General features: G+C 33.4%; 1 long non-coding RNA gene across 1 annotated transcript; it reads left to right on the forward strand.

The window, feature by feature from the left end:
- Positions 1-2,162: 2,162 nt before the first annotated feature.
- Positions 2,163-6,823, forward strand: LOC125658300 (uncharacterized). The gene is made up of 4 exons (XR_008798600.1): positions 2,163-2,623; positions 3,465-3,524; positions 4,246-4,347; positions 5,202-6,823. It is a non-coding gene; the product is annotated as an uncharacterized LOC125658300 (long non-coding RNA).
- Positions 6,824-9,471: the final 2,648 nt, after the last annotated feature.

The following is a 9,471-nucleotide window of genomic DNA, read 5'->3' on the forward strand; positions in this document are numbered from 1 at the left end:
CAATGCTAAGAATAACAATAATATAGCAATGATACCGTAGTTAGATACTACAAGTTTCATGTTGGGCAACATGCATGTTTTGTCAGATTATCAACATATTCAAAAATTATAAAACAACTACAAACTGATCCACAGATACTTGATATATGCATTAGAGTACATAATTGATTGAAAATGTTGAGGGACTATTGAATCATTTTCAATATTTGGTTAAACACGGTGCTTAACTGCTTTTGCTTGCTTGTAAGATAATCCCCCTGAGTTTTGTTTCCGTCAATATATCGAGGACCACGGTTCTGAGGGCCACTATACCAATGGTTGTGAGGGCCATTTCGGAGGTCATTATATCGGGGACCACGGTTCTGAGGGCCACGATACCAATGGTTGTGAGGGCCGTTTTGCATGTATCCACCATTACGACTGTTATGCTGTCTACGAGTGTTAGTTCTTTTACGCCCATAACTTGTTTCGGTCCTTTCGCTACTGAATTCTCCTGCATGGTTAGAGTTTCTTTCAGAGTTTTCGCTTCGCGCACTGTAGTCTTTGTAGGGTTTCATTCCAAGCTTGTGATTTAGATGGTCTTTCATTAGTTTCACCAACGTTTTTCGTCCATCATCATTTAGATGTACACCATCAACCCCGTACAACTGGGGATTTTCCGCATTTAGGTATGAGTCGACTCTAATAAAATAAACATTTTCTGTGTCCTTTAATGACTCGCTCAGTTTGTCATTTACAGTTCTGACGCGATCATTATAGTCTTCTTGATCCATTCTCTCCAGTAGAGACAGAATGTGTACACTGCACTGCTTCTTCTGCGCACAGACCACAAGATTTTCTATCTGAGTAACTATAGACTCCGACGATTTTGTTGCAATATCATTGCTGCCAACACCAACAACTATATGCTGAGGGGACTCTAAAGATTGTACAAACTGCATAGCTTCCTCTAGATTCTTCTTTCCAGCACCTAGAACATGAATGTTTATATCTTGGTTTTTGTACATCCTTCGAGGGTCAATACCATTTCCATGTGAATCCATTACAATCTCAATTTTATGAGAAGGACGTGACAGTGGTTTCGTTGGCTCAGCTATTTCATTGGGATGCTCTGTTGGCATAGATGATGTGTCCTCTTCTGTGGACAAACATGTATGTGTATATTGTTTCTGAACTCCGTCCACATGTTTTTGATGGCTTGTTTCGAACATCACTTCGTTTTCACATGTCCGAGTTTGTGGCCAACTTTTGGATATGGTAACCATGGTCTGAGATTTTAACACTGCTACATCTTTTTGTAAGAGTTTTATTTCTTTCTGTGTATTTGTTTTCAGTTCATGTAACTCATTTCTCAATTGAATGTTTTCTTTGAGAATTGGGTCCAGATATCTTTCAAGAGTAATCTGCATAGTTTTTTCAATGTTTTTTTCAGTGAGAGTTGTGAATTTTTCTTCTAAACAAGAAACTGTAGGTAAAATTTTACAGACTTCAATTCACAATTTTAGGTGCTAGGATACAAAACACAGTGGTTTCCACTTTCATCACAAACGATTATTAATTAATAGAAATGAATAAGAGTCACTCCCTACTGTCTGAATATTAATCAGCCGACAGACTTTTATCAATTGTTATGTACACAATTCCTACTCATATTGTTAAGAGGCCGTCCACGGAGATATCAGGCAGTAGCTATAATACGGCTGGCACATGCAATTCCCCAAAATTTTATTCATACCCAATAAAAGTTAAGGTCATACGCCAATTTTATCGTATGTAAAGTGAATTTCACAAAAAAAATGGTTAGATGCCAAAACTTGGCCTATTTCATAAATTCGAGGACACTATATAATCTATAGAAAATGATCATTTTGTAAAGTTAAATAATACCCAATACAATAAAATTTGTCCAGAAAGTATAAACAATATTTGAAGGAAATTCCTTAATAATTAAGATGAAACAATAAAATTGCTGGGAAACAATGCTGTTGTTGAGCATTTACTGACAGAAGTAGCCAAAAAGCCAGTAATTTGAGTTACCTCCCTTGGTGTAAAAAATGTAAAATGATCCGAAACTTGCATAAATTGTAATTTTCGAAGAAAACAGTATTTATTTAGAACATTTTCCACTTATCTCGATTTTTTTTATCAAGTGTAAACGTGGAATTAATTTTTTTTTAAATTTGATGGTGAAAAATAAATATTCAGCCCAGACCTTATCAAAGTTTCGTGGGTAAACAGATATGGCTGACAAGTGATAGAAACGTGAAGTTTTTCTAGGAGTGGTCCTTATTTTAGGGACTTGTCGATCCTTAATAATTGTTCAAAAGACATAAGTGGATATTCAAGATATTTTAAAGTTGGAACTGCGTGTAATATTCAACCGAGATTGACCCCCTGCTGTACAGATCGGGGTACTTCGAATTCGACGTAAAAGTTTAACTGTTTAAACTATCGTGCACGGTGCAGATGCTTACTAGTATGCCGAGGTCATTGCGATTCTTTTGGGATTTACTGGAGGCAACCACCACCAAATGTAGTTATCTCCTACACAAAGGAAAGTGTAAAGCAGACAGAGCAGTAAACTTCAATGTTTCAAGGGAAATATTTGTTCCCGTTGGAAGTGGTAAGTATAAATGTCGAATTTTCTCTGTTATTTTTCTTTGAAAACTGTCTTTGATTGCTAGACAATTTTGATGCAAGTTCTCATGATGTGTCAATGCAAACAATTCATTCGATGAAATTCTTTTTAAAATAATAATGATTAAAATGATAAATCCCCACGGTAAAAAACCCATTAAATCAATCTTGGGGGTGGGGGGGGTGTGTGTGGGGGGGGGGGGGGTGTTAATGTAGGGAATTTTAAAATCTGTACTACAACACAATGTTTATCCACAAATCATTGAATTAAGAAACAATAGAATCACACAAAAACAAGATGAAAGTGGTGAAAAGTGTTTATTGTCCTGCAAGCTATGTACATATCAGCATGCATGCATAAAAAATAGTATATATTAAAATTATATCAGATTATTTTTGACTGATTTTTTTTTACTAGCTACTTTTCACATGTGTTTTTTTTTTTTTTTTTTTGATTCCTAGATTTAATAACTATTAAAGGATGAATGAATCAGTGTGAGAGGGTAGTATATGTACATGTATGTATGTGACAAAAACCGAATAATAAATATAAAAAAAATAATGATATATATTTATTCATGTAATTATGCAACTATAAGAACCATTATGTGTGTGGGGGTGGGGGTGGGGTGTGTGTTACAGGTTGATGTATATAATTAATTTCTCTAAATTTAAGCTGAATGGATTATAGAATTCAGATGGTTTAACATGACACAAAATCTGATGATTTATTTGCATGCACACAGGTACTAAAGTGTATTAGTGTGACATACATGTATACCAATTACCAAAGCTCGATAATGAATACAATGCCCATTTCATTACAGATTTGGAAAATAATTATAGTCAAATCACCCCTACTGCAAGCCAATTATCAGACTGTATCAGTGAGTATATTTATTTATTTCAATCAAAAGATTTTAAATTCAGAACATGGTACATCTGACCTTGTCATATTGTCATAATTCATAAATTATGTAAGTTTAGAACTATTACAGATATGAGCTTAATTCCACATTTGACCAATCTAATTAAAATTAGATCCTTTGATCCGCTCATCTACTATCGCTTGTGTAGCGATAGTAGATGAGCGGATCAAAGGATCTAATTTTAATTAGATTGACATTTGACATGTATATTTCTTGAGACAAATCCTGACCAAAGCATCCAATGTTATGATGTCACAATCCTTTTGTTTTAACTCACTTGACAGACATACACATGTAGAATATAAAAACTTTAACTCTGACAATAACATAAGAATGGTTAGAGATGGGGGTTGGATATTTCAGAAATGTGTGTTCCTTTATGTCATATGATAGTAACATTTTTACCTTACGACCTTGACCCTTCATATTGAAGTTTTATGTGATGTCACCATGCCACACACAACACATACATGCATTTTTAATTCATGACTGTTATCAAAGATTTTAACCCACTGACAAGTTTTAAACTCTCTTCAGACAATTCTTGTTTAGATAATTTCAAATACTAGCTCGTATATATATACATATATATATAAGTCAGAGGTGATGTTTTGAAATCAGAATGTGGTTTAATTTTTGAATCAATGAATATATAGTTTTTTTGTTGTTTTTTTTTTAGCTCACCTGAGCTGAAGGCTAAAGAGGCTAAAGAATTAGGGTATAGAGGAGATCAAAGTATGATGTGGGAATATACAGGAAATTAAAACAAATTCTTTTCAAGGTTAGCAGGGCCACACTAAATCCTTTCAAACTGCAAATGTTCCTAAATTGTGTTGATTCATTTTTCATTTCTATGCACCCATGACTAAAGTCGGGGGGGGGGGGGGGGGGGGGGGGGGGGGGGGGGGGGCAATATATGTCTGGAACTTGCTCATGTTAGTAATAAGGCTCTCATATTTTTATTCCTTATAATAAGACATTTCTTTTGATATCAATTTTACTTTTGTGCTTGGCCAACTTTTAACAAAATATAACCAATTCTCCTGAACTATATATAAGGTAGTCTAGCCTTTTATGTTTAGTATTTAGATATCTTATGGCAAGAACTTTCATTTGATACCATGCTGTTTGATATTGTGACCTTGGTTTTGAAGTTTAACCCAGATTTTATTATATTGATATTTTACATAAAGATATACAAAATGTGTATATTCTTTATTACCAGACTTTTAATTTAGTACCTGACCTTAGTCTTTAAAATAGCATGATTTTCAAAAACTTTAAATTGGTATATAGTTTCTCAGCCACTTTGGATTGGGCTTTGATATAGATTTCACATATTATAGATTACTAATGAAAAGAGCTTTACTTTTGAACTTCTGACTTTGACCATGTTGACCTACTTTTGAAAAACATTCATTATTACCAGATCTGTTATATCTTGAGGGATAAGGTATTGGGTTATTTTGTTTCACATGAAATGCCTAATGACCAGAATTTATTTTATATCATGACCTTTGACCTTGTGACTATATCAAACATATGATCTTGACTTTCTTAGTGCATTGCTTACAGTGCTATTTAAACATGTTCATCATTTTATTTCCATTAATTTACACAACTGTTGTTATTTAGATCTCAGCTGAGTCCAAGATAGGAGGAGGCTTTGGAGAGAACACAGAATTACTACAGACAAAAGAGTTGTGAAGTTATAAGGGGAATTGCAGAACTCATAGCTCCACTTCAATCTAGATATGTTGACAGTTATTTCACAGAAACACTTTGCAGCTGACAAAGATAATCAAATGATGACCACTACTTTAACTCTATGGTTGCAGCATATTTCAATTTTTGAAGTGACAAATTTTATTCCTGTTTGTGAACCAATATTCAAAAGAAACACTGCTATGGCATTAGACATAAATTAGAAGAGAGTGGTGGGGTGGCAAAATAAGATTCCATACTGTGAAATGTATCAATTGTTAAAAAACATGTATCAATATAAATTCAGTGCCAATTTTCATAATTTCTAGGGGAAAAGTTTGTTTGTAACAAATGTCAGAAATATGCACTAGCTCTTACTTTGCAAACCATGCTACTAAGTACCAGGCATTAAGACATGATTTGTTTATTGTCATTTGTTAAACAGAGACAGAGACAGTGATTTGAAGGGGGGCGGGGGTCCAGAAAAATGATCTAAAATCTGCATTAGGTCATATCCGATGAATTGATAAAGTAAATATGTTTATTATTGATTGCTAGTTACATGTAACCTTTTATGCATCAGTTGAAGATACTTTATGAACATTTTCTGTCACTGGGTAAAATTCAACAAACATTTTGTGTATCTGGAAGTGGTCAATATATATTTCAACATCAGAGTAAACATGCATTAAAGCAAGTCTGACAATCTGATGTAGGCAGAAAATGGAATATGGCATGTTATTTCATGAATGCAAAGGGAAATGCTTTACAAGAGAGTCAAAAAAATTCTGGTTAATGCTAAATAACTATCTAGATGTCCCAGAGAAAATGGAGAGGGTGTTTTCTACCCCTCCCCCCCAACCCCCTCGGGATCTGCCAATGTCAAGTTTGTAATGTGAGTGAATGAATTTAGATTCTTCATGATAGGCAATTTATTAAAATTTGATTTACTGATAATTTTAACTTCATATATGTGTGTTAATTAATTGACTATTATCTCAAATCCTGTGTCAGAAATGACCTCTAAAAATCAACATTGTAAAATTTTATACAATGAATTACATAGGCATTTTTTTGCCTTTATTATATAGAATGTATACAAAGACATGAAATTTATTTCTGAATGTTCATATGTTCTAGTAATTTTTCATGAATTTTAATCATTTAATCATTGATTTGTTATATCTACTTCATATTTATTTCTATTTATGTAGTTCAACAATCTTCATTTAAGTAGTTGACCTTTTTGCACTTATTGAAAATTTTGAGATTTCAGTTCAACTTTTCACCATCAAACCTTGCTTTTCCCACTGAATTTATTTTTGTAACTTGAAATACACCTCTTCAAGTTTCTGGTTATACATAATCTATTTCTTTTGAGACATTGTATTGGGTTTTGTGAGATCTTATATTTTGATCATTATTTTGTAAAATATATTGGTGTGAAATATGTACAATTTTAACAATTAATAAATTCATTCATTGGATGAATATACACACAAAAACCCTCTTAGTTATTGCATATAGTGTATATCTAACATATAAAATATTGCTTTTCTCTATTTTTTAGATATAGGACATTTTAGAGCTGTTCAAACATAGCACTTTTTTCCAATATTTCGTGACCTTTTTGCACCGAAAATTATCTCAAAGTTGTTTTTCCATGTCGAACCCAAACTAAACATGAAAGAAACTTTTATTTGGCAAATTTCATATTGGGGTCAGTAGGAACCTGTGCACAAAGTTTCATGAAAATCTGAGAGATAGCATGTGCCGACCTCTGCCTGATATCATAATGGACACCCTCTTAATATATTTTCAATATATTTACCTCGCCTGGGTCCATTTAAAGCTAGAGGCCCAACCCCCCTCTTCGTTCCTCCAACACTATTTCTCCAAATGCCATAATATTAAACTGAAACCGCGCATATAAGACCCTAACTGGTACTTAATATATTCGGAAGGGAGTGATAAAATTTCAGATAAACTGGTCAGTATTTGCATTATATAATATGAGGTTGGATTTAATTTACACATTGACGTACAGTTCTTTAGAACAGGCCTTCGGGCATGGATTATGCACACACACACACACACACACACACCCCCGTCTTATTTTTTTTCCTGATCTGGGATCAACACATTTATTTTCTTTTTATACTTTCATATATAGTTTGTAAATATACATTAAAGATTATCGAAATCTGTTACGTATTAGTAAAAATATCGTTATCAGTGATGATATTTCTTCTTACAATCGCTGGATATGTGATCCGAAAAAATGTGACTATCCCTTGAATCGGCCTTATGGAAATTTCCAGAACGAGGCGACATCATAGACGCTTAAGTCTACAACTAATCTCACATTCTCGGGCCTTTCCTCTATCAGAGAAGTTGCGATTGGTTTACAACATGATCAGCATAAAATAGTGTGGGCGTTCAGTGTTGGTTATAATTATAATAGTTTTGACTAGGGCCATATTTATCGTTTTAGAAAGATTAATAATTAAATTACATCTCATTCAACAAAGGACACCCACTCCTGAGACCAGCTATCTGACAAATCGATAAATTTTTAAATGCGATATTCATCTGATATTTTCGATGTTCTTAATTTTTTCCGTCCTTAAATTGTCGCACTGGACAAAACCTACCATTTGAAACACATTCGCAATACTGAATTTCAAATTTTGAATTTTAAAGGACCATTCATTTTGTCTTTGGTCAACCGGATTACAATTTCATTCGTAAAATCATTATCTAACTTTCAATACAGAGAGAGACCATTTATGTTAAATTCTTGCTGTGAATCCAAGGCAATATTGCAGCTCTGTTTGTTTCCATGTAAATCATAACAGAAAAACATGTTAGGTGTAAAAAGATTGTCATTTATTTAAAATGACGAGAAATGCGAGTCCTAAATATATAGATGGAAATTAGCTGCGAGACATACCCGCATCTTGACTAGAAATTCAATAAGCTAATATAAAAGTACTACACAACAGCGTTCTACCAGCCAATTATTGTTACAAAAAACAAATGCGATAAAATACAAAATGAATATTTGGTAACAAAAGAGGTGTGATCCCACCTCTGGTTTGTCCAGAGGTTCGTGTTTGCCCAACTCTCTATTTTGTATTGCATATAGGAGTTATGAGATTTATCACTGTTCGTTATCTTCTCCTTTCATGAGGAACATTTAATTTCGAGCTCCATGTGAGTACCTAACAATTAAGTTTTATTTACTGTATATATCAATCAATATAACATAACTAAAGCACGCAATTATTCAAAAAATGTTTTTAAATTCATTTGAATTAAAGATAGCGTTCATTCATGCGCACAACAATTCAAACATGCTTAAAAAGTTCTTCCTCTATACAATATAATTAGCGATTTCCCGCGCTTGCGCGGGGTTTCATGTCGTATTTGGGAAAAGTTCCCTTTTCAACAGTTTTTGAACAGATTTGCTCATATATCACATTATAATAATAATTATCATTGTAGCTTGTTTAAGGACCCTCAAGAATTTTTCACTCATATGGAGACGTCACTAAGACTGGTGAAGGGCTTCAAATTTAAGCCTACGCTCGGCGCTTACGGCCATTGAGCAGTGAGAGTTCTTTAGCGTGCCAATACAATTACCCTAAAGCACTTTACATGTAAAACAATACAATGAAACTAAAACAAAGAATAAATACATAGAAAAGGAGCATAAGATGATACTTAAATGTAAAAGAATAAAAGTGTTCCTAAGTAGTTTGGACGTCCTAATTTAAGATGTTCCTAAGATATCGCCGATGTTCATAACTCTTTTCCTAAGTTATATCTTAGGACATACTTAGGAAAATTTCGTATACCTGCTGAGTGCAAAGCATACTTAACCTACAGTTGGAGACGTCTCGATATGAGTGAAAAATTCTCGATGGAGCGTAAAACAGACAAACAAATCTTCAACTGTTCACTTATCCTAGCCCCAAGGAAATGATTAAACAAAGTTGACAAAAATATCAATAGCCTTGTTTTTTTTAGGATAAGAAAATGTTCAGTTATTTCCTGTATGCATGTAAAACATAAGGAATGTGAATAAAAGTTTCATGGAAAAGAATTTCATTAGACATTACTCATGTACAAAGACGTGATGACCTTGTACTTTGAAAGCCCCAGTAACTTTGTATATAGGTCAGATGTGTCTTTAAAA

This window comes from Ostrea edulis, chromosome 9 (genome assembly GCF_947568905.1).
Source record: "Ostrea edulis chromosome 9, xbOstEdul1.1, whole genome shotgun sequence".
NCBI lineage: Eukaryota > Metazoa > Mollusca > Bivalvia > Ostreida > Ostreidae > Ostrea > Ostrea edulis.